This window comes from Sarcophilus harrisii, chromosome 1, assembly GCF_902635505.1.
Source record: "Sarcophilus harrisii chromosome 1, mSarHar1.11, whole genome shotgun sequence".
Classification (NCBI taxonomy): domain Eukaryota; kingdom Metazoa; phylum Chordata; class Mammalia; order Dasyuromorphia; family Dasyuridae; genus Sarcophilus; species Sarcophilus harrisii.
In genome coordinates, this window is record NC_045426.1 from 544,955,369 (window position 1) to 544,982,553 (window position 27,185).

General features: G+C 34.6%; 1 protein-coding gene across 5 annotated transcripts in view; it reads left to right on the top strand.

Annotated features, from left to right (window-relative positions):
* The window catches only part of ATXN1 (ataxin 1), a 508,201-nt gene that overhangs the window by 48,965 nt on the left and 432,051 nt on the right, over nt 1–27,185 (top strand). For 3 of the 5 annotated variants that reach the window (XM_031946814.1, XM_031946812.1, XM_031946813.1), the window contains exon 3: nt 2,529–2,593. The gene's annotated coding sequence lies outside the window, so the exon portion shown is untranslated. Of the gene's footprint in view, nt 1–2,528; nt 2,594–14,434; nt 14,579–27,185 lie in introns of all 5 variants that reach the window. The other 2 variants (XM_031946815.1, XM_031946816.1) reach the window with 1 other exon arrangement.

Sequence of the window (27,185 nt, forward strand, 5' to 3'; positions counted from 1 at the left end):
TCTACAAAGAGAATTAATAAATGACTAAGATAATTCACTAAGTATTAAACTCAGTCAAGAGGGCTTGGATTAGAGTCCCATCTCTGACCTTCACTATTCACTACTCTTATGATCTTTTTGTTGTTGTTGAGTCATTTTTGGTCATGTTTAACTGTTTGTGGCCCCATTTGGGGTTTTCTTGGCAAAGATACTGGAGTGGTTTCCCATTTTCTTCTCCAGTTCATTTTCTATCAGAGGAAACTGAGGCAAACAGAATTAAGTGACTTGCTCAAACAGTCAGCAAGTATTTGAGGCTCGACTTGAATTTAGGAAAATGAGTCATCCTGACTCCAGGCTCAGCACTCTATCCACTGCACCATCTAATTACTTCAACTGTGCTCATGATTAAATCATTTAACTTCCCTGGACCTCAAGTTTCTTGTATAAGAAGAGGGAATTGAACTAGAACATCTCTAAGGGCCTACCTCTAATACTATATGAGGCTATGAATACCATGGTATGAATGATTTCTTGGCAGTATGGTTGCAATGTATATAAATATAGTCACTTAAATTGCTTAGCATGCAAGTCTCTTGACTCCTCATGTAGTGAGTGCTCTTGCACCACACCAAGTTAGCATTCAGTTCTATATCACTGGGGAAATGAATGAGGACCAAGGAAGTTGATGACTGCTGACTCCCCTTGTGTATTGTTTTGTCAGGAAGTTTGTAAGTGAGGAGCTTTCAGGGATTTGGAAATAGGAGGGCTGTGGGGAAGATTGATAACTTGCTAGGGCTAAAAAGCATCAACCACAGTACCACAGTCATAAAATGGAAATTAGGAATAGTTCTTTTAAGTGTAGAATGAACCCAAAAGGTTAAATCATTAAAAATAAAACAAAATTCTTTTTAGATAGCAAATGGTTGGTAGTATGCTTAATTTACTGAAGAAAATATCTTAGGTTAATTTCTTCTAATAGTAATATTAAGACAGTAGTTATAATTTTGGAGGAAGAAGAGAACAAGAATGGCAGGAAAACAGAAAATTCTTGATTTCTGAGTAAATATTGCATTAGTTTGTGAAGTTCTTTTATTTGTCTTTTAAATAAAGGATCATTAACTTCTTTGAATGCTATCCTGTGTGGCCATACAAGTAAAAGGCCAAGAATTTGAAGCAGGCAGGACTTTGAATAATGAGAGAATACTAGATCGGTAGTGACATAGAGGTTATCTTGCTGTGAAATTCTAGTTCTCTCACATTGTGTGTGGTGAATTCCCAGGTTAGGTGGAGACACATTAATTTCTAAATGGATTGGATTGGAGTCATTGGCGATATCACCTTATTCCCTAATTATGCCTTTATACAGGACATGGAGAAGGAATGTACTGAAAACAAAAATATAATGGAACCAATCTGTAGAGTCCCTTATATGGCTATCTATATAATGTGACTATTTCATATCAGTTAGTCAATAAGCAATTTTTAAGGTTTTACTATGTATCAAACACTATGTTTAGTTAGGGGATTCAAAGAAACGCAAAAACAGTTCCTACTTTTAGGAAGTTCTGTCTAATAGGGGAGACAATTTTAAGCAACTATGTACATACAAACAGACTCTCTCTCTCTCTCTCTCTCTCTCTCTCTCTCTCTCTCTCTCAGAAAGGCTTCTAAGGTTAGGCAAAAAAAAAGAGAGCAAAGATTTGGTTGGTGGACATTGTTTCCTGAGTTTCATTAAGTATCACATTTTTTGAGAAAAGGAGGTATTTTACTTTGAGGGGAAGACAACTAATATTTACTTTGAGGGGAAGACTCCTAAATCAGTTTTTTCCAGTTTTCTCAGCATATTGAGAAGTCCAGATTTTTTTTGCTTTTCCTTGCCAATTTTCAGTAAAGAAAATTAAAAAAATGGTAATCATGAAAAAAGGAAGGAAGTGGTGTGTGTGTGTGTGTGTGTGTGTGTGTGTTCTATGCTTTATGGTGTCCCCACATGTGGATGCCCCAAGAAGGGCTTCTTCCTTATGTCCTTTTTACCCATATGTTCAAATTCATTCAAAATGTCTAATATGCCGTGACAAAAACAAAACAAAACAAAACAAAACAAAAATAATCCTTCTGCTGAGATCTCCAGTATCATTAAAAAAAAAAAATTGTGATGTTTTGAACAGAATAGAAACATGAACTTTAACCAGAAAAGCCATAGTAGCCTTAAGAACTCAAAAGACATCTTGAGTAGTTTGTGGTCAGATGAAGTTTTAACTGTACTTAAAGAGTGAGATTCTTATCAGTAAGTGTAGGATCAAGCTTAATTAAGGGAGCTATTCTATAGCCTATTAACACATGGGACTCTTTTGATCAATTTTTTGTAATAGGCCATTGTTTTCTTTCTGATTGTTCATTCTTAGCTTGACAATTACTTGGCAGATTTGACTGATGATTTTTCTGTTACAATATTACAAGCTTTCTTAAAGTTATTGGCATGTGTTATTCTATATGCATAATAAATTTGAATGCACTAATCAATAATTGTTTCCTTTGACATTTTTTGACAGGGCATTAATATGTTTAGCAGTCTATCATGAAGGCAAAATGGGATCTATCAGTCTGTGAAAGCAAGGTAAAGTGACTGTCTCTTTCTGTTTTCTTAAAGTATATAAAATATGCATATTTACCTTGACCAGGGGAATTTTCCTAATGTCATAATGTTGGTGATGATGCATAATAAAAATAGCAGAGAGTGAATGAAAACAGATGACTTCAGACAATTGACACTGTCTGCTAAGGAGCATTTGCTTTGTATATTCATTGGAGGCATTGCATTTCTTGTTAACTGGGCTTGATGGCATGTAGTGATCAGTGACATCCAAACAATTTAGAATAATTAAAGTAGACAGTGATTTTTAACCATTTAACCATTTCCTATTTCTCTATTGTTTCTCCCATTTGGAGCTTCCATATGAAATCCTAAGCATGAATGAAAAAACATATAAACTCATATGTACAGATTTATATTCACACATATAAAAGACTATGAGAATTGAGGTTGATACAGCTGCAGAAAACAGCAGGGGGAAAATGTTCTTTCTTACTAAAATCGCTATATTAAAATTCTTGGCAGCTTTCTTGGTCCTGCTATAGCTGTTGGTTTACATTTTGATAATTTACCAAAGAGTACATAATATTTAATTCCTGGTAGAGTTTTGCAGTAGAATTGAGCAGCTCTAGTAAAACAGCTCAAATATAAAAATAAAAGCACTTCCTCTAGGACTTGCAGCTCAGAAATTCCCACTATTTGTTACTGGGTATGAGCATGACCTGAAGGTTAGAAACTTTGGGAAGGAAGAGCTGACAGGAAAGGAGATGCTTCACATTCCTGTTCATTTGTAGTTTGGTTTTTCCTTCCTTGAAGAGGTATTTGGCTTTGCATAATGCTAGTATGGTTGGGAAGACAGTTAGTAAACTTCTAGTGCCCTCTTTCTCTTTTTATCTTAGTAATATTAATAAATAAAATTCATTGTTTTGCTCATAGGCAAAAATTTTTCTGAATACTAAGCAACTGCTGCTCATCAACAGTGGGGAAAAAACTGATGTCAATTTTTGAAAGTCTCTAATATCCCTTTTCCCCCACTCAGAATGAATTGTCATCATAAAGATTTTGTTGTCCAAAGTAGTACATCATAGTACTGGGATCAGGGCATATTTGATCTGCTGTCCATAATTTCTTTGTGTTGGTTTTCAGGCTGCTGAATGGAGAAGCTAGAGCAATGGTCTGTATTTGAGAAATTAGCCTAATACAAAGTTAAGAACTGTGTCTTTTATCCCTAGGGAGACTGGGCTTAGTTCTATCATTGTCTAAATAAATCCCTAGGAGAATTAGGTTTCTTAAAATATATTGGCTGCTATACCTGGACTAACACTATTAGGTAAGGTCATGAAGAGATGTGAAGATGTGTGTGTGTGTGTGTGTGTGTGTGTGTGTGTGTGTGTTGAGTATCAGAAGAGTTAGAGTCTTGCTGAGCTTTAATTGCCTTACTGGGACATGGGCTAGGATTTCTAAAGAACCTCAGAGAGCCCTTATTTCAACTTCTCCTATCACTAGCCCCATTCTGAATTTATAGGTGAGGAAATGGAGGCACAGATTTATGACTTTCAGAGGTCACATAATTAATCTTAAGAGTAGGGACTTTGATATGGATCTTCTGATTCCAAGTTCTATGCTTTCAATAACCACATATTGACATTCTGGAGATTTGTGATTCTCATAGATGGCAGATGATAAGATTTGCTGGCTAATGCAAATATGAGTTTGTTGGGTTTTATTTCCTAAACCGAGTTTTCCAATTAAATTCAGCTGATAAGTAGGTAGTCGCGGTACTGAAACACTTTTGGGGAAGTTAACAGCATTATCTCCTACAATGAAGTGACTAGTCACTCAAACACTTGCTGTTATGCTGTTGTTTCAATCATGTCCAAGTCTTCATGACCAAGTTGGGGTTTTCTTGGCAAAGGTATTAAAATGGTTTTCTGTTTTCTTTTCCAGGTCAAATTTGAATTCAGGTAAAGATATTGAAATAGTTTGCCACTTTCTTTTGCAACACATTTTATAGATGAGGAAACTGAAGTAAAGAGGGATAAATAATTTGTTAGGGGCACACAGTTAGTAATTATATGAGGTAAAATTTGATTTCATGTCTCCTTGATTCCAAGCCTGATGCACTATACCACCTAGCTATCACTCACTAAATGGGGGGGGGGGGGGAAGTATAGTCTAGTGAATTCTAGACCCAGTTTTCCCCTGGCATTGCTCTTCAAGCTAATGATTTAATATCCAGGTTTATTTACTATGTATTTCCTTATGAGGTTTAGAATCTTGAAGCTTGTCTATTAAAGCATCCTCTTAGGAAAAATTTCATTATTGATATCCATTTCATTAATGATTCTTGTTTGCAAATGCTGAAATTAGAGTATTTAGATAGTAAGTGACCATTATTGATTCCCCAAAATAGTTAATTCAGCTGTATAGTTTGAAATGGATACATGTTATATATTAGATTACTTGTCATGGGACAGAGGTTGGAGAAGGGAGCAAGAAAAAAGTTGGAACATAAGATTTTGAAAGGGTGAAATATGTTTTGAAAATAAAAAGCTTTTAAAAAAAAGAATTGCACATGTTTAACCTACACTGGATTACTTACTGTCATTGTAGAGGTGAAGTGGGGAGGAAGGGAGAAAACTTTGGAAAACAAGATTTTGCAAAGGTGAATGATGAAAACTATCTTTGCATGTATTTTGAAAAATAAAAGGCTATTTAAAATAAAGAAATGGGTACATGTTAGAGGGCTTAAAAGACAGCAACTAAAGGTTGCAAAGTTGTTTACTTTTCTTGGATGCTTCTATTGGATTGTATTTGACTATAGCCAGTCACCTTAATCTCCTAAACCTAATGATAGGGGGGGTTAAGGATGGTGGGGAAATGGGCAGGATTGAACTGGTAGTAATGAATTCATATAGACTTTGAACTAGAAGAAACCTAAAAGGGCATCTAGTCCAAACCTTTCATTTTTCATATGAGGAAACTAAGAACCACAGAAGTCAAATGACTTACTCAAAGCCATATAGACAGGAAGTAAGTAGCCCATATACACTTGGATTTCAAGTTGAGTGCATCCTTCAGTATAACATACTTCTAGGGCCACTTGAATTTTGTATGGCTGCTTACATTTTGATGACTTCTTTATAAGTTGACATGAGGCAAAACTAGAATAATAACATATAAGCTGGTTACATACCTAATTTAATCTTTAAATAGTTTAAACTTTGATCCTTGGCTTTTCACTTTCAAAAGCAAAAAAGTATACCAAATCTCCATCTCAGACAGATTGTAAGAAAACTGAATGAGTGAGTCAAGAGACCTGTATTCTAATCCCAGGTCTGATAACAACTAGTTGTGGGATCATGGGCATACTGTATCCTCTCTGGAGTTAGAGCTCAGTTTCTCTATAAAACAAGAGGTCTGAATTAAATAATCTTTGAGATCCTAATAGTAAGATTTTATTCTGTTTTTTATGGCTGATAGAGGGCAATCATATTGTGTAGAGAATGAGTGCATATGGCTTTGAGCATTGCCTCCACTTTAATGATATTAGCAAATCATATTCACCCTTTAGTCCTGTATTAATTGGAATTTAGAAAATGGTTTTATGGAGGAATACACAGCAATATACATTTTTACCCATAAGGGGGTGTTATCTTTTTGTTCCCTTTTCCTTTAAAAAAAATAGTGAGTAAGCTAATTGTATAGGAATGTCTCAGAAATCTGTTCTTGTAAACACAGGATTTGTGAATTGAAATAAAGGAAGCAATGCTGATCAGCATGATCTTGTTGAAATTTGTTCATATAGTCACATAGTTTTCCTTAGACAGATACAATTGAGATGAAATAAAAAATCAGCCTCTTTCTCCTATTCCCTTTCCAGAGTGCTGTAAAATTTAATATGAACACTTTTTTACTTTTTATATAGGATTAATTTTTTCCCCCAGTAGAGGAATTCAGATGATTCAGAGAGGAAGAGTTGGGATTAATTGCTTCATCAACCATGCATATGAGTCATCTCTCAATTGTCTCATTAATCTAAGTAAAAAGAGAAAAAAAGTTATTTAGTTCCTGGGGCAAGGTTGATCTTCAACAGACTAGTATAACATTTAGAAGTGTTTGTGGTCATATTTTCATTCATTCACTAAGGAAATGAACAGACTACAAAACCTCATCACACAAATTTGTGTGAGTAGAAGCATAAAAGGCAAATCTCACTTACCTTGTGACTATAATGGCATGTCTAATGTCATAGGTGGGATGTTGACAGAAAAGAAAAGATTTCTTCATAACGATGAAAAGTAAAAAAGAAAAAGTATGTTTAGTTGATTTTTCTTCACTGGATTGTTTTTCACCTACTTTTAATTTGATTAACTAGGTAGGAGGTAGTTGGAGCAGAATAAAGCAAATACTACTCCAGATTTCTCCTCAACACTCTTCTCAGTTTAGCTGAGTAATTTGCTAACCAATAGATGAAGGAGAGCCATTTGGTTGTGTCTTTCTTTTTTTGCACTCCCCACAATTTTCATTGAATCTTTTAAGTGTTCACTTTCTCTCAGATTGAAGTAGGTTGGAAACTCTCCCCTGGCAACTAATACTGTAACTAAGGGAGTCCATCCACAGTCTTTCATTTCTATTCACAGTTCCGTCTTGGGGGTTGAAGGTGTGAGTGGAAGAATTTTTTTATTATTATTTTGGTTCCTAATTCAGCTCTGTGATTTAGTATGGATAGATTAATGTACCAAATCTCCATTTCAGATAGATTGGCAAACAAACTGAATGAGGACTCAAGAGACCTGTATTCTAATCCCAGGTTTGATAATAAGTAGCTGTGTACCCATGAGCATGCTGTATTCTCTCTGAAAGTTAGAACTCAGTTTCCCCATCTGTAAAACAAAGGGTTTGAATTAAATGATCTTTGAGATCCTAACAGTGGATGGACCCTCTCTCTATTGATGCCAATGAGCAAACTCCTCTATAATATTTAGGTTTAGATAGTTGTCCGAGGCATTAAGAAGCTAAGTGTCCATCGATGTTCATAGAGATAGAGTGTGTCAGAACTTGAACTTGAGGCCAAATTTCTTTCTACTAAGTCATATTGCTTCTCTGGTAACAGGAGAGAGTGAGAACAAGAAGAGAGATCTATATATGTATATATGTGCATGTGTGTATACATATGTGCATATGTATAAATGTGTGTATAGATATATGTGTGTGTTCATATAAATTTATACACAATTTATGTAAATATGCACATACACACATATCCTCTTAGTAAATAGAAGTTCACATTTCTTCCAGGACTAGAAATTCCCAGGTAGATGAAGGCAAAACTAAAATATAACAGAAAGCAAATCTACATTAGTTAAAGGCATTAATACTTTTTATTTTTTTTAAATCTCTAACAAGAAAATCCAAAATTAGAACCTAACCCTTAGTAATTATGCTCTGAACTTAACTTTATTATCCTTTCATAAATCACAGAATTTCATAGTTTTTCCTCTTATTTTATTTAAGCCTCACAGTACCTTATAAAAGATTCATTTTCATTATCCCCATTTTCTTGATTTGTCAACTGACATAGTTTAAGACACTTAACACAGATCACCATAAATTACATAGAAGGGTGAAAAACTGACCCTATTTATTTTACCTATCTTTGATTACTTGCAGCCTAAGGGAGAGAGAGGGGGTAAAGAAGGAGAAAAATTTGGAACACAAGATTTTGCAAGGGTAAATGTTGAAAATATCTTTGTATGTATTTTAAAAAATAAAAGGCTATTATTATTTTTTATTATTTTATAGTAACTTTTTATTGACAGAACCCATGCCAGGGTAATTTTTTTACAACATTATCCCTTGCACTCACTTCTGTTTCGATTTTTCCCTCCCACCCTCCATCCCCTCCCCTAGATGGCAAGCAGTTCTATATATGTTGAATGTGTCATAGTATATCGTAGATACAATGTATGTGTGCAGATCCAAACGGTTTTCTTGTTGCACAGGGAGAATTGGATTCAGAAGGTAAAAATAACCCAGGAAGAAAGACAAAAATGCAGACAGTTTACATTCATTTCCCAGTGTTTTTTCTTTGGGTGTAGCTGCTTCTGTCCATCATTGATCAATTGAAACTGAATTAGGTCTCTTTGTCAAAGAAATCCACTTCCATCAGATTAACATCTTCATACAGTATCGTTGTTGATGTATATAATGATCTCTTGGTTCTGCTCATTTCACTTAGCATCAGTTCATGTAAGTCTCTCCAAGCCTCTCTGTATTCATCCTGCTGGTCATTTCTTACAGAACAATAATATTCCATCATATTCATATGCCACAATTTACCCAACTATTCTCCAATTGATGGGCATCCATTCATTTTCCAGTTTCTAGCCACTACAAACAGGGCTGCCACAAACATTTTGGCACATACAGGTCCCTTTCCCTTCTTTAGTATCTCTTTGGGGTATAAGCCCAGTAGAAACCCTGCTGGATCAAAGGGTATGCACAGTTTGACAACTTTTTGGGCATAATTCCAGATTGCTTTCCAGAATGGTTGGATTCGTTCATAACTCCACCAACAATGTATCAGTGTCCCAGTTTTCCTGCATCCCCTCCAACAATCGTCATTATTTTTTCCTGTCATCTTAGCCAATCTGACAGGTGTGTAGTGGTATCTCATAATTGTCTTAATTTGCATTTCTTTGATTAATAATGATTTGGAACACTCTTTCATATGAGTGGTAATAATTTCAATTTCATCATCTGAAAATTGTCTGTTCATATCCTTTGACCATTTGTCAATTGGAGAATGGCTTGGTTTCTTATATATTAGAGTCAGTTCTCTATATATTTTGGAAATGAGGCCTTTATCAGAACCTTTAACTGTGAAGATGTTTTCCCAGTTTGTTGCTTCCCTTCTAATCTTGTTTGCATTAGTTTTGTTTGTATAGAAGCTTTTTAATTTGATGTAATCAAAATTTTCTATTTTGTGATCAATAATGGTCTCTAGTTCGTCTTTAGTCACAAATTTCTTCCTCCTCCACAAGTCTGAGAAATAAACTATCCTATGTTCCTCCAATTTATTTATAATCTCGTTCTTTATGTCTAAATCATGGACCCATTTTGATCTTATTTTGGTATATACAGTGTTAAGTGTGGGTCCATGCCTAATTTCTGCCACACTAATTTCCAATTATCCCAGCAGTTTTTGTCAAATAATGAATTCTTATCCCAAAAGTTAGGATCTTTGGGTTTGTCAAACACTAGATTGCTATAGTTGACTATTCTGTCTTGTGAACCTAACCTGTTCCACTGATCAACTGATCTATTTCTTAGTCAATACCAAATGGTTTTGGTGACTGCTGCTTTATAATATAGTTTTAGATCAGGTACAGCTAGGCCACCTTCATTTGATTTTTTTCATTAATTCTTTTGAGATTCTTGACCTTTTATTATTCCATATGAATTTTGTTGTTATTTTTTCTAGATCATTAAAATATTTTCTTGGAAGTCTGATTGGTATAGCACTAAATAAATAGATTAGTTTAGGGAGTATTGTCATCTTTATTATATTTGCTTGACCTATCCAGGAGCACTTAATATTTTTCCAATTGTTTAAATCTAACTTTATTTGTGTGGAAAGTTTTTTATAATTTTGCTCATATAATTCCTGATTTTCTTGTGGTAGATAGATTCCCAAATATTTTATGCTGTCGACAGTTATTCTGAATGGAATTTCTCTTTGTATCTCTTGCTGTTGGATTTTGTTGGTGATGTATAAAAATGCTGAGGATTTTTGAGGATTTATTTTATAACCTGCAACTTTGCTAAAGTTATGGATTATTTCTAATAGCTTTTTAGTAGAATCTCTGGGGTTCTCTAAGTATACCATCATATCATCTGCAAAGAGTGATAGTTTGGTTTCCTCATTGAAAGGCTATTATTATTAAAAATTGACCCTATCAATAATTTTATTAGTCAATTTTACAAATTATTATTTTTATGGAGTACAAATGACCAATGTTAACTTATGTGAAGGCATAAAACTAAACAAGTATAAGAAATTATTTTAAATTTGCCTACATTGTTCAGCTAGTAAGCAATATCAGCTATGACACCTCTCTATGAATTCATTTCAACATGGGAACCATGAAACTGCAGTTGAGTAGAAAGTATTGAAAGGCTAGAAAAGATTGAGGGCCTGTAGACTTATTGAACAGGAAGTCACCCCGATATAACCATTAACAATTTGTCTCATTTAAGTATGTTGAAGTGATCTTTTTAATATGTTATATTATGTTCCTTAAATAATATTTTAATCTGAAAAGCTGAATATTGGAGAGCAGGGCACTAACATTGTTTATATTCTAATTTTTTTCTTGCTAGATTACTGGGCTATCCTACCTTTCACCTGGAGAGATAAAGAAAAATTGTTTTCTCATAATCCTTAACATGCATATTTTCTAAGAGGCTGCAAATTTTTTTTCTTTGAAAATGGAAGGTCAGACAACTGTTGATCCCACATAATGATAAAAGTTACTAAAAGCTAAATCATCTTTTTACCATAATTAAACTTTTAAAAATACAGATAATTCACCATTTTTTTAAAAGGGGGAAGCAATTGCATAGAGTATCTAAACTGGCATTCATTTTTGTTTTGTTTTGTTTTGATTGGAATATACCATTTTTTCTGACAGATTTTTACCTTCCTTAATTATGCTTAGCTTACACTAATTTAAAAGGAGTTTATATTTCATGAGTGAACACCAATTGGGTAGTAGGGAGATGGGAGGAGGTGACTCAGATCGTCCTGGATGGTTTGGGCAGAATCTTGTTTGAGATTCAAGATTTTTAGCACATGATCCTCAAGAGCTGGTTCTTAATTGGGGGGAAGATGGAAGCAGAGGTAAGGATGATTAATATAGACATGCAATTAAAAGCATTTTGGGGAGTTATTAATTAATGTAATTTTCTGGCTGATCCATCATGAAATACTTCTTAGCACAAGCACTCTCTGTGTCTCTGCCTGAATTCCACTTTGAGCAAATCAGTATTCATTGAGTTCTTACTATGTACTCAAAATAGTACAAAAAGAAAAAGTATTAGATATAACTGTTGGATTTGGAAGAGCTTTTTCTTTCTTTCTTTTTGTCCTTTTATGGTCTTCAACTACCGTTTTTCTGGCTAATGGCCCATTCAGCACCACCATTGTGAGATGGTGCAATGGTAATGACATATACCATGGCTGGGTCATATTTTGCTCTGTGGTTATATACTTTTTCTTTCTTAAGACCTCCTGTTCCTTTCATTTTCAAATAGCATTGCATTTGTGGTTAGGTTGGATGTTGGAAGAGAGAGATGACAAACTTAGGTAGTTATACTTGAAAAGTGATTGTTCAAAGAAACCACTCTGGTAGTTTGAATCTGGACTTTTGGGATTGGATCCAGTGATCCAGAAAAATTAAGTCATAGAGCTAGAATTAGAAGGGAATCTTGAGATCTTTTAGCTCAATCCATTCATCATCTAAATGAATCAATTAACTGAGGCCCAGAAAAGGGAAGTGACTCATCCAGATGTGAACAATTAACTTTCAAAGAATTAAAATACAATAAAATTTACTTATAATGACATGACAAACTTAAACACATCTAAATTTTACTTTTCATGACTGAAGGCATCTATCTCCGTATTTAGCCCTCTTTAGGGTCATTTTTGGGTGAGTTTACAGATAAGAAAATAAATGAAATTGATGTAGTTTTATTGATGTAGTTTTAGCTTGTCGAGCCGTTTCTGGTTTGTTTCCTTTCATCCTCATAACAAACCTGTGAAGTGCATGTACAGGCATTATTATTCATATTTTTTCAATGAGATTGAAAACTCAGAGAAATTAAATCACTTGTCCCTGATAACATGACTGGTAATTCAGGGGCCGAAATCAAAACTTTTCTGACTCCCATATCTAGCACACTTGCCTTTTGGATTTGCCAGTGAATAGAAAATACAAAATAATAAAGTTAACTGTGAGCTCTTTGAGAGCAGGGACTCTACTCCCAGTGCTTAGCACAATGCCTAACACAGACAAGGCTAAATGTGTAAAGCATAGTGGCAAGATCTTTGAGAGTCAAGAGAACTGGGTTTTCACACAGGAGGAAATTAGGGGAAAAGGGGTGCAGGTGAAATGATTTACCCCAAGTTAGTTATACAGCTCCTTTGTAGCAGAATGTGAACTACATCTAAATTCCTATTTCCTTACTGTGTAATGTATTTATTTCTACTGCATTTTGTTTGCATCAAAGTCCAAATGAGAAATTTGTAAAAGCCTACAAAACAAGTTTTATAGTGACTTCACATGTACTCCTTGCTCCTTGGAACAGTATTTACAAATGCCTCTATCACTGGTATTTCAGTAAGATATTAATGCTATTATATGGAAACAAAAAAATCAGAGAACTCTTTTTTAACTCTTTTGGAGAGAGAAAAGCCCCGAACCGTCTCCTATTTGAATGTGGATTAGCTTTATTATTGCTCTTCTCTTTCCCTTGTCTCTGGAGCCTTTGTATAAATCTGTCTAATGAATCATTTTACATATGGAGTAGAATCACATTACCTTGGAAGTTCAAAAGAAAAAAAAAAGAAAGAAACTACTAAACCTAGTGTGGGAAGTATTTTTTTTCATGGCAAAGAGTCTTCAAGTACTAAAATGTCAAAAAGACATTTGCTTTCATCAGTTTAGACTATATTTTATTCTTAAGAAATAACACCCCAAGTTTTAGCGGTCACCAAGCAAGATATTGAGCACAATGGATTTTTATCTGAAGTTCTTAGAGGGAGGATAGGAAGGAGTGTTGTATAGTGCCTTTAGAAGTGGTTTGTAGCACTTGAGTGATTGTGTAGAGTGAAAGCCATTTTTTTTTTGGAATTGAGAGAGAAAGGAGTGCTTAGTAACTTAAGGCTATATAAAAATGACTGAAAAGATGTGTTCCATAAACCTTCTGTCCAGTTCCTAGTCTCTTGTTCAACAATTGATGGGTGTGTGTTATACCCCAGTATTCTTGTCTCAACTCAGAGGCTATTTGAATGATTTCAAAAACTTTGGTAAAAACATCCTGTATTTATTCTAATAATTCCATCCATCTAGTATATGTATAATTTATTTATTTGTTTATATGGGTACACACTCCCACATAACATATATTATGTGTGTAAATATACTTATTATACGGAGAGGGCAACATTACTCCCCACTTTCCCCAATTTAATGTTACTTTTGACCAGACAGAGAAGTGTAGATTCCATTAAAACACTGCTCCTTTCAGATAAAACCCTGCTACAAAACTTTTTTTAATGTATTTTTTCTGTGTGTGCTTCTCTTTATATTGGGAGAAGCTTTAAAAGGTACATTGGCTTTTCTCTAGACCCAGACAGGTCCTTATGTAGTTACCTTCCTTCCCATGATATCTTCCCACTTAAAAATTAAGTGGAAGCTCAATGAAGCAGATTCGTGTAGCTATGAGATATGATTAGCTTACTATCTTATTTATATTAGGGCTGGTCCCCATTTTAAATTCCTTTTAAAGCCCCTTAAAGCTGCATCTTCTCATGCCCACATTTAAGTTCTATAGGAGGTGATTAAAAAAAAAAAACTGTAGCTCAGGATGACAATTGAAAACCATCTCATTGTTTGGGCAGCCGTAACAGAAGAAGCAATAAAAAGAATTTGGACTTGTTTTGTGTGGTCCTGTAAATGGCAAAGATTCAATCATTATCTCATAATTTCTTCCATTCTGGATCCTTTCTATCACTAGAGCCTCCTGTTAAAGCTAAACCACTGAATTTGGTTTTTACTCCTCTTTGCCATTTTCCAGATCTCTGGGTACCATTAATGAGGGAAAAGTGTGTGAAGTCATCAGTCTCACATTCTCCTCCAGAGCCATCTAGGTACAATGGTAAGATATAGATCAGAACAATTGGAGATGGCCTTGGATGCAGGGAAGAGGAAATGCAGCAAGGTAATAACAACAGAGAGAAGACTATTTTGATCTACATGCTATATAGATCTACCCTCAGCTTGCCAGAATTAATATTAGAGGGTCTAGCCTTCCTTCTTTCCTACTGGGCTTGCTTTGCTAGAAGGAGAAATAAATGTCAATAAGCCAAAATCACTGGATTTACTTAGGGACTTTGCTAAGAGTTTTCTCTTCTGCACTACAAGTTCTAGTCTACTACATGTGTTTAATAAAAATGTGATTGAAAGGGGGAGTGAAAATGCATTGTGAGTTTCCATAGATGGCTTAATATTTTATTTTATATCTTAGTATAGATTGTCTTTTATTCAGTAGAGCATTTAGTTGCCATTTAGTTTCGAAAGTGTTTTTTCATATGAAGTAGTTTAAACAGGATTTATTTTTTAATCTCATTACTTTGCTTTCTTTTGAAACATGCAAGTGTGTGTGTGTGTGTGTGTGTGTGTGTGTGTGTGTGTGTTTCTTTATGAGAGAAAGAGGGAGAGACAGAAGACAGAGAAGATATCACTGGTAAAAATGAAAGATGCATATTTTCACATTTACTGAATTGGTTTTCTTACCTGAGATAAAAGTTATTGAAATATAAAATGACAACAGTCTGAAACTTCTTTTTGGAAAGTCTAGAGAGGCCTGTAAGTTCTTGTTTTAATAAAGCACAGCTGCATCTGTTTCTCCTTATCACCTTTCAGTATCTGTGCTGCTGACTCATGTACTGTGGTCTTACTTAGCCCTCCCTGGAAGTCACATTTTGTTTCAGGCTTCTCTTTTTACTCTGCCCCACCAACAGTTTTGGGTCTTTCAAATGGATGATCTGGAGGCATAGCCATAAATAAACAAATGGTGAAAATGAAAATCTTTACTTTGGGGGCTTTAACCTTCCCTGAAGTGGGCTTCGGCTTGTGCTCATTCTGCTTCTGATTTGAGGTTGAGAGGAAAGGAAGGGGGGAGGGTTTCCTCCTTCCTAAAAAAAAAATTACCATCTCCGGGGTAGATGACAAGAAAATAATTAACTGTTTAAAAACTTAGATTTTTTAATCCAGAGGGTCTGAAATTAGCCCGCAGTTTGTTTTAGCTAATAGTTTCAGACAGATGGCTGAAAGATTTTGCTTAGTTACTCTGCCCCCCCCCACTCCACTTTTTAAATGGTGATTAATAGTGAGTAATGGAGAGATTGTTGCAGCAGTGGAGGGAGTTTCTGAGTGAAATCCATCACTGAGCAGATGGATTACAATAGGCATATATTTTGCTGTGTTGTATCTGATGATATCCTGAGTGTCGTTGAAGGAATATATGTATTTCTCCTTCCTTCTCTTCTCTCCAGAAGTATAGGCCAAAAATGAATTCCTATATAAAGTTTCTAAAGCAAAACTTAAGGAAACCTGATGGTGCTTTTCTACATTTTTGTTAGCTGGTTTTCAGGCGTGATTCTATGCAGGGTATCCCCAAAGTCTTAAAACTGAGAACTACTACACTAAAACTTTTGGGACACCCTGTATTTAGAGATAGTTTTTAAAAGGATTTTATTTTGAAATCTGAATAATATTGATTCCATTCCATATTTTGCTGCATAAAAGAGAATTTTAGAGATAGATGAGATTTTAGATTATCTAAATTAGAAGTGTCAAATAAATAAGCATAAGCTAGATGAAGTGCAAACAAGATTGAGCTATAATTGGGAAATATTCAACAAAATAGATAAAAATGTAACAAAATACAAGTAATGTTAATATAGTTTTTGAAGACAATCTGCATGTCTTAAGGGGATTCCTATCTATGTTTTCTTTGAGTAGTCCTAGTTCTATTTAAGTTTGATATCCCTGATTTAGACCAATTCTTTTATTTTAGAAATGAGTATTCTTAGGACTTTATTCAAGGCATAGAGTTGGGTAAAGGAAATCCAGGGCCTGATTCTGTGTTTAGTGCTGTTTTGGAGAATATAGGTTAAGAAAAGCATTGCTTTACTATTTTCAAAATTTCTTATAAAAATCATTTCTTTTACTCTTAATTCCATCCTCAAAAAATTAGAATGGAATTGTTCCTCATAAATTAAAATTAACATTCTAGAATATAAAAGATGATTTTTGAAATGGACCGAATAAAGCTTTAAGTTTCCCTTAAACATTGAAGAAATCTTAGAGGCTACTAGCCATCATGCATTCTTTAAAGCAAGATTTAATTAATGGAAGCCCATTATTGGATAATTTGTACAAACATAATAATATGTCTCTTCTTAGGTGCTAGGGAATAAATATGTGAGGAATGGGGAAGGAGAATGAATAATTTTATAAGCATTGTGTGACATCTCCAAAGAATAGAAGTTTGATTTCTGTCACATGTTCAATAGTAAAACTTCTGTAGAGATTCTTGCTAAAACAGAGCCTTTAATGATAATAAGAAAGATGTGATTAGTTATGTTTAGATATGATAGTATAAGCTCTTTGAGTGCTCTTCAAATAAAGAACATATTTAATTCAGTGAGCACATGGGATTCATGTGAAAAATTCATAATGTGGTGGAGCTTGAGGGCCACGTGTTCTCTCTTTTCTGTATTTTTTTCCTTGAATAGACTTTGCATAGATGTTTATGAAATGGCAGTCTATCCTAATTCCCTTTAGGCTCCCAGAAGGAAAAAAAAAGATGTGGTCCTGAGCTTTAAGGAGAGGTGCAAGAATCACCTTTTGTTCCTTATGGTAGAGTATCGTGGTGAATAGCGGGGGCACTGCCTCAGTAGGATGTCATCCCAGAAGGATGTCACAAGGTCACTGAGAGCAGATTTAGTGTCCTTTGACTCTCTTTGTTTGTTCTATTTAGACCAACCTGTCGAATTTCTTTAACCCATGTTTAGTTTAATTAAGTAGTTGGTTCCTCCATTAAAAAGCCAGTTTGAGTCTTTCAACCATAGGGAATAGACTATGTCCCAAGTAACTGAATCAGGAACATCTGGGGACATATTCAGTGATGTTATCCATATTGCACTCAGTGACTTCCTATTGCCTCCAAGAGCAAATAAAGAATACTCTATTTGACATTCAAAGTCTTCATAATCTAGTCCTCTCCTACCTTTCCATTTTTCTTACACTTTACATTCTACCATGTACTCTTCAATACAATGATACTGGCTTCCTGGCTATTCCATGAATAAGATACTCAATCTTTTCTGCTCTGGGTATTCTCTTTGGCTATTCCTTATTCCTGTAATGCTCTTTCTCTTCCATTCTGATGACTGACATTTTTTAAACAGCAACTAAAATCCCATCTTCTACAAGAAGCCTTCCCCAACCCCTTTTAACTCCAATGCCCTCCTTCTCTTGATTATTTCTAATTTATCCTGTATACAACTCTTTGTTTATATTTGTTTGCCTGTTGTCTCCTCCATTACATTGTAAACTCTTTGATGGATGAGACATTCTTTTATCTCTTTTTATATCCTTGATCTAGGCACATATTCTACTATGTGCCTAGCATATAGCAGACACTCAATAAATGTTGATTGATTATCAATTGATCCAGAAATTGACAGATTTAGAAGGCAAGATATCTTTGGTTGAGAGAAATTGAAAGCTGCTATACACATATAATAAACAGTACAGACTTGTTGAATTGAGGGCATTTAGTGCAAAGAGCAGGATTAAAGAGGTAATTAAAACCTGTTTTCTTAATATAATTAAATATAGACTGGAACAGAAGGGGCCAGAAGCAGCCTGTATGTGGGAGAAAATAAACAAATATTGAGAATAGTGGAGCTTATGATGCTTCAGTGACAAGATAGTTAATTGTCCTCCGGAGTTTTTGATTTCTTCACATTTGTGCTAAGTGGGGAGTTTTGGAATTTTATGCTTGAATATGAAGGTAACTAATTTTCCAGCTGCCTGCAAGATGTCTATATTTAGAGGTCTCACTAGTACCTCAAATGTGTGCAAAATGGAACCTGAATTTTATCTTTCACTTTTAATATCTCATTTATTTATATGCATATTCAGTTCAATGTCACTTCTCAGTATAAAATTTGATGAGTTTTTTTTGGGGGGGTGAGTATAGTTGGGATAAGACTTATTATTATTTTGTTAGTTTAAACTTCTTTGCCTGAAATTCAGAGCTCTCCAGCATTGGGCTTTTCTTAACCTTTCCAGGTTTATCACCTTCTCCATAAAATCCACGTGCTGGTCAAACTAGATTCATTGAAGACTTTTACTTGTCTGCGTTTTCCTACCTGTATTCATTGTTTCCTATAATCTACTTCATCTTCCTCCACATTCTCTAGACTCATTGAATCCCTATCCTTTCCAAGGTTCATTCTAACTATAACCTTTTCTTATCTGATCTCACTAGGACTTTGCTTGAACTTCCACTTCCACTTTGATTGTGTGTATATGAGCGTGTGTGTGTGTGTGTTCTTTACCTAATGCCAGGAACTATTTCATATATAACCTTTCTCCCTGGACATCTAATAATGCTCTCTATACATGATAGGAGTGTAACAAATGTTGGTTGAATTGAATTGTGCTTTTGTTTAAACAAGTGGCATTTAGGCAATGAAGTAGAGGTGCTGGACTTGAATGAAGTCAGGAAAAAAATCTAGCCTCAGATATTTTCAAGCTATGTGATGCTGGACAAGTGATTTAAGCACTGCCTGCCTCAGTTTCATCATCAATAAAGTAGAGGTGATAATAATAGTACCTATTCCCAGGATAGTTATGAGAATAAAATATTTCTAGGGGCTCTTTGCATTCCTTAAAATGATATATAAATTATACCTTCTTATTTTTATTAATAAATAATATGGATGTGTTAAATCAGTGGTTAATTTGCTACTTAAAATAAATTTGTCTGTTGCACCTTTACTGCTTTCATATGATTAGGCATGTAGGGGAGACACCTAAGTGGAAGTCAAGATGCCTCAAAGTAATTGAAAAGTCATACTTAGAACTTGGCTTGATGACTGCTTGATTTTAGTATAATCATCTCATTTTGGGAGGGTTGGGGTGGGGAGGCAATGTGGATTAAATTACTTGGCCAAGGTCACATAGCTAATAAGTGTCAAGTATTTGAAGGTAGATTTGTACTCAGAACCTCCTGATTCCAGGGCCGATGTTCTACCTATTGTACTACCTAGTTATTGCTGCCCCTACCTCATTTTATAGATGAGGAAATTACAACACAAAGATGAATTTACCTGTGCAGTGTCACACGACTAGTACAGGACAGAACTAGGATCTGAGCCCAGGTTTTTTCAGTGTTTTTTCAGCACAGCATCAAAGTCATTGCATATAAGACTTCAGCAGTAATATCACATATGTGCACTTGCTACAACCTATTGGAAATTAGTTTCAAAATGTAGACCGACTTTATTTAATTAGCATTGCTAGATGTGAGGCTTGGCAAAAGAAAAGGTTCCAATTAGAATCTCTAGTTTCACATTTCACTGCTTGTGTGACTGAGCAAGTCACTTAAGCATTTCAGAGCCTCAGTTCCCTCTTCTGTAAGGTGGGTATAATAATATCTCTACTACCTTCTTCACAGGTTCGTTATGAAGAAAATATATTGTACATTCTCAAGTCATGTAGAAATATGACTTACTGAGTTTGCGTATTTTAGATAATTAAAGCTTAGACTTTAAGCACCTAAGCGTAAAACAAAATTGGACAAAAATATTTCCTAAAAAATGTATTGGAAATTTCCTTCTCTGCCTTTTTAAAATGAGCATGTTTAATATAATTTAAGTATTTTTTTTATAAATTTAGGGTCTTCACTTAGAATATCAATTATTAGACTGAGATGTCTCATAGTGTGACACCCTTAGGGGTTCCTGAAGTTTGTGTGGGAGTGGGGGATGTTTTCCCCTACATTAAATATTATGTGAAGGGTGCTTTCTATCTGTGATTCTGCTGCCTCTGCTTTTTCCTTCTTTCACTATTAGCTGTCACTACTCAGTATTGCAGTTTCTAACAGCTCCACCCCCTCTGCCTTTCTAATAGCCTGTAACCTGAGGGGAAACCAGATCACTAAGGTTGTTAAATCTAAAAGCTTCATTTTATGTCCAATTCTAAGCCCTCCCTTGGGATTTGAGGGTTCATGTATTCTGGATGTTTAAAGTTATGAGGTTGCTGGAAGTTAATTAATGTATAAAGTGGGGGCATGCCAGTACCCGTTTTATTGTTTTATTAATTGTTCAGAGTCTGTTGGGCATGTTCTCAAACACTGGCAGTGGTCACAGTGATTGCCCTTGTATATAACTCATATTCATAGGTAAACTGAGAGGAATGTATGTGACAGAAGAGCCCTGGTATGGAAACTAGCAAACCAAAGTTGGAATCCCTCATTCTATTGCTTACTACTGGGTCTCAGCATGTTCATCTATAACAGGTGATTGATAGGTGACTTCTAATTCTCTATCTGTGGTTCTAGGATTAAGACAAGGAGGAAGAAGTTGTATCTGCAGTGTGCTTCTGCTAGGATAGAGGAGAGCTAGCTTTTGGGATAGTACTGTTTCCCTATCAAGAAGATGAGAAAGGAGGAAAGTGAGAATTGCATACAGAGGACCAGATCATTTATTCAGTTAATGAGATCAGAGAGCAGTGAATTTTAATTTGCTTTAATAAGGAAAAAAATATTTCCCCAAATGTAAAAATAATAGAAAGTAGGCCCTCATTCAGGAGTATATTGTGTTTCAAAATCAGGATTTTTTTTTTTTGCACTTAATAGTACTAACCCCAATTATTTGTAAAAAATAATTTTCAGCATTCATTTTTGTATGATTTTGAGTTCTAAATTTTTCTCCCTGCTTTCCCTTCCTCCTCCCCAAGGCAGCAAGCAATTCATTATAGGTTATACATGTACAATCCTGTTAAACATATTTCCATATTAGTCATGTTTTGAGAAAAGAATTAGAACAAAAAGGAAAAACCACGAGAAAGAAAAAACTTTAAAGTGAAAATAGTATGATTTGATCTGCTTTTAGATTTTATAGTTCTTTCTCTGGATGTGGATAGCATTTTCTACCACAAGTCCAAAAGTTTGTAAATTGATGGTTACCTGTATTATCATAAATTATGGATCTTTCTTAGTCTCAGTTTCCTAATCTGTGAAATGACAGTTTGGCCTAGATGGCCCCTGAAATCCTTTCCAGCTCTACATGTCCGGTTTTCTTTTCTTTTTTAAAAAGTTTTATTGATGACTTTTTTTAACCCATCACTTCCTAATATGCCCCACTTCTCATAACCCTCCCTTTTAGCAAAGAAAAACAATTCCGAAAAATCAGCCAATAAAGTGACAGCACTGGCACATTCCACACCTGTGGTGCCCTACTTCTCTGCCAAAAGGAGGGAGATTTGTTTCCTTATTTTGTCCTCTGGGACTTCTAAGACTGGAGACTGCATTTTATCTGAATTCAGAAAGCTTTTAATGTTACTTTCACTTACCTCCTTGACATGATGGCATGTACTGTTCTTCTGTTTCTCAAAGCACATTTACTCATGATATAGTGTTCTAACACTATTTAGCTTTATTTAGATTTTTAGTATTTTAGTATTTAGCTTTCTAGGCAAGCTCACAGAAGCCATGATTTAGGTAAAGTAGTAATATTAGCTCTTAACCCTACATAGGCAACAGGCAGGTAGGCATTACAATAGACAGAATACTGATCCTGAAGTAAAGAAGACTCCCTTTCCCGAGTTCAGATCCGACTTAAGACATTCACTTGCTGTGTGGCCCTGGGCAAGTCATTTAACCCTGTTTGCCTCAGTTTCCTCATCTATAAATTGATCTAGACAAGGAAATGGCAAGCATGTTCAGTATCTTTGCCAAAGAAAACCAAAAATGGAATCATGAAGAGTGTGACAAGAATTAAGTTACTGAATGATAACATCAACAAAAGCCATATACATTCCTCCCAAAAAAAATTTCCTCCTGAGTTCAGTCAGTTATATGAGGAAAAATTGTTGAGTTAAAAGTGAAATAACTTAGATGATCAAATGGGCAAACCTAGCAAAGGCTCTCAAAGGCAGCCGAATCCTATCTCAGAAAATGCAAATAATTTTCCCTCCACTCTTTCTTTTCCTTTATTTATAGGGGACAAAAAAATTAACAGCTCAAATCTACCCTTTACATCTCAGAGACAATCATACTCAAATCTTTTATTCACTTTATTATACTTCATAATACCCTCTTAAACTTTGGTTCCCAGAGGTTTTAGATTCTATTCTATTTATGAATTCATCAATTGTTTGTGTTAAATTAAATATTACCACTAAGAAAATTATAGGCAGGTGGCTCTGGCTTCTTAAGCAGCTATAAATATTCAGCATTTTAAAACTTTAATTTCGAACATTTACTCAGATTAATGATCTTTCACGATTATAAAAGGAGAACTCGGACACATCTTACATTTTTTCTCCTTAGCCTCTTCTTCTTTGTTCACACTATTGCCTATCCCTAGAAACCTTTCCTTCCCTCCTTCCCTCTTTTATTTCTGTGTTCCCCTCAACTCACTCCTACTGTAGTTTTTCTCATTTGTTGTTCAATGTCAGAATTACTTGAAATCTTCTCTCTGAAGTTTTTTTCTTGCTTACCTCCTCTTCTTCATTTCTCCTCTCACCCTCCAAGGCAGAAAATGATCATCCCTTCCTTTAAACTCTCATTACTTTTTCATGAGCACATTTTGCCTCATGTGACATTAATTTCTGTGCCTGTGTTATCTTCCTTACTTTACTGTGAGCTCTTTAAAAGCAGAGACCCTGGTACATTTTCTTTGAATATTTCTTAGACCTTAAGCCATACTTTCTACATAATAGGTATACTACCATATAGGTGAACTATATCGAATAGAATAACCACCCAGAATTGATTCTTATTTGATTAAGATAAAATCTTTGAAATGCAGATGACTTCTGATTTTAACCATTACACATAAGACTTGGAATTTTGAACAATCTCCTCTTTAATTATTTATTAGTATCTTTAAAACTAATTATGTAAAGTATAAATATCATGAGTAGATAGCTAGTGTAGTGGATGCAGTGCCAGGTCTAAAGTCAGGAGGATCTAAGTTCAAATCCCATCTCAGACAATGGCTTGCTATGTGACCCTGGGCAAGTTGTTTGACCCCATTTGCTTCAGCTTCCTCATTTGTAAAATGAGATAGAGAAGAAAATGGCAAACCCAGTATCTTTGCAAAGAAAACCCCAAATGGGGTCACAAAAAGTCAGATATGACTCAACAGCAGCACAAATATCATGGATAATATTCACATGAAATACTGAGATGATGTAGCCTGATAAACAAAAAAAAGTCTAGCTTGTTTTCCTTCTGGAAAGCCAACATACTTTCTTATTGAATCAGCATATCAACATTAGCAATAAGTAACAGAGAGAAACAAACATTTACTGAGCACCTACTACCCACATGGTGGTACACTAAGTGCTTGGCTGTAAAGATAAGAAGGAAGAAAAGCCAACACTCTGCCCCTTTGGAGCTCAGACTCAGAAACATGTATTCATTCATTAAACAAACATTTATTAAAGTGAGAGCTCTGTTCCAGAATAATATGTCTAGTACTGGGGATGGGCCAGGGCAGTAGAGGGGGGGGAAGGGGGAGGAGATGCATAACACATGGTTTCTGCCCTCATCGTTCTTATATTCTTATAGAGAGAAGATACAAAAATACAGAAAGCTATAATAATCATTGCATATTAAGCACATTAAAAAGGTATAAAATACTATGTGAGATTTAAGGAAGAAGATAATTATTGTAAATTTAGGAGTTGTAGAGGAAAGATGAGGAATGCTTAATGGAGAAGATGGCATTTGAATTGTTCTTTAAAAAGTTGATAGGAATTCAATCAATCAATCAGTCAACCAACAGGAATTCATTGTCTGCTGCCTGCCCGGCCTGATAGGTATAAGTGCTGAGGATATGAAGCAAAAAATGAAACTATTCTTGACTCTCAAGGAGTTTGCATTCTGTTGAGGAAAACAGCACATGAACATATGATTGGAGATAATATAAATATACAAATACAAGATAATCTTTTGGGTGGGGAAGCATTTGGACTCATAGAAGGCATTGTTTAAGATAGCTTTTGAAAGAAAAGTGCATGATAGAGGGGAAGAGGAAGACATGTTGGGCACATGAAAAATGTGATTGCAGCAAAGAAATGGGATAGTCCATGACCTGTATGGGAGAGAAAGAGTAGACTAGATAAAGCCTAAATTGCCTAGAGGAAAGTAATATAAGACAAGATTGAAAAGGAACTGGATTGTAGAAGCTATTAAATAGCTGGTAAAGGTTCTGAACTTATCTGGGAGATAATAGGAAGCCCCGGAAGAATTTTGTGCAGAGGAGTAAAATTATCAGTTCATACAAAAAAAAAAAATGATTTTAGTAGTGGTGTGAAAAATGGATTAGAGGGTAGAAAGAATTGAAGTAGGAAAAAAAAAACCATAAGTAATTCAACCAGATAGTAATGAAGACCTATATTAGGTTAGGAATAGAAAGTTGGGAATAAATAAATGATTGGAATAGCTTATCAAGCAGTCAATCAATAAACATTTATTAAGTGCCTGATATGTGCCAGGTACTGTATTAATACTGTGGATAAAAATTACAATACATAGAAATGTAATACAATATTGCAATTACAATACATAGAAATACAATATAAAGTATAAGTGGATACAAATATAGTTAATACAAGAGTACAAAAGAAGCAGAAGACTGCCCCACCCCTTAAGGAGTTCACAATCTAACAGAGCAGTCAATACACAAATATATATATATATATATATATATATATATGTATATATACATATATATATAGCAAGTTATATACATGATATGCATACATATGTGTACATACATAATACAGAAATTCGTATATGTGTGTGTGTGTCTTTCTATATTATATATAGACATGAAGTCAATATAGAGTCGCATATATGCGAATATATGTAATTATATAAGGGAGAAGGAAAAAGTTAAAAAGTCAGTTGAATGGGATAGATGACCAGTACTAGAGTCAGGAAGACTCATCTTCTTGAATTCAAATCTGTTCTCAGACACTAGCTTTCTGACCCTGGGCAAATCACTTAACCCTGTTTACCTCAGTTTCTTCATCTGTAAAATGACCTAAAGAAGGAAATGTCAAATCACTTTAGTATTTTGCTAAGAAAATCCTAAGTGAGGTCACAAAGAATCAGACATGACTGAACAACAACAAATCAAAATCTAACAGAATGACTCTGAGAATATTAGTGCCAACTTTAAATAAATGGTTTAATTATAGTTCTTATATAGGGTTAGAGTCCATTAAGGAAGGATATCAAGATGGGAGGTTTTATTGAATCTGTTCATCAAAGGAAATAGAGTTCACAAGTACTTTGCAAGCATTAAAATCTTAAAACAAGCAAATTTAATCATGTGTTCAATTTTTAAGTGACCTCAGTCCCCATATTAAGGTGGATTTTTTTGCCTATTTTGTCTACCTTATATTAAATTATTCTGTATACATGTTTCTACTCAATGATCACAAGCTACCTGAGGCCAGGAACATTTTCATTTGTGTCTATGTATCTTCAGTGACTAGCATAGTCTTTAATAAATGATTATTAAATGAATATATAAATAAATAAATGGATGGATGGATGGATAGATATACATATATCAGTTACTACTTTAACATTGTTATTACCAATATTGTGTTAACTATTTAGAACCACTTGAAGAGAGAAAGTGGTGAGATAGAAAAGAAAATGTAAGTGATCCTCAACAAACCAAAAATGCCTTAGTAGCCAACAGGAACTGTTTCCCAAGGAACAGCGTGAAGTCCAATGAGGTCAGCTGATTTGTGAACAAGGTGACAGAAAACATTTGTTTTGATGATGCTGTCCCTTAGGTCCCTTTAGGAAGACTCTGAAACAATTCCTTTCCTTAATGAAAAGTGTTTCAGGAAAGTGCTTTGAACAACAGTAATTGTAAGGGACTAGGACACAACAGCAATCCCTTAGGATTCTTCTGACCACAGTAAATTTTCTCTTTAGTTAAACCAATTAATTAAACAAGCATTTATTAATTATATACTTTGTACTGACTGCTGTGGGTAAGATATTTAAAAAATGTACTGCTTAATACATCATCTCTGTTCTCATGCAGCATATATATTTTAAAATAATTAACACAAAATAATGCAAATATGTATAAGAAAGGTGCAAAGTATTGCATGTAAAGGATATCAAGGAGTCAGAAGGATTCTAGTGTAGATCATATGGTAGCATGTTCTACTCATATAGCAAACTTTCAAAGAATTAGAAGATAATAAAACATTCTTATTGTTAAAATTAGTCTGATTATAATTTAATTTTTCTCTGATGATTGATTTATAAGCTATATTATAATTTAGAATTCGGGATAATCATGAAATTATCTTGATACTATAGGTATGTAAAAGGAAGGTGATTAACAGTTTCACATGATAGAATGACAAAACATTTGCCTTATTGATTTAGAGTTCAAGGCGCTTCATGTCAATTCTTGGTTTTGAATCTGTAGCTGAATAGTTTAATGTGGAGGTAACTTCTTATATATTGTGAGGTTAGCACT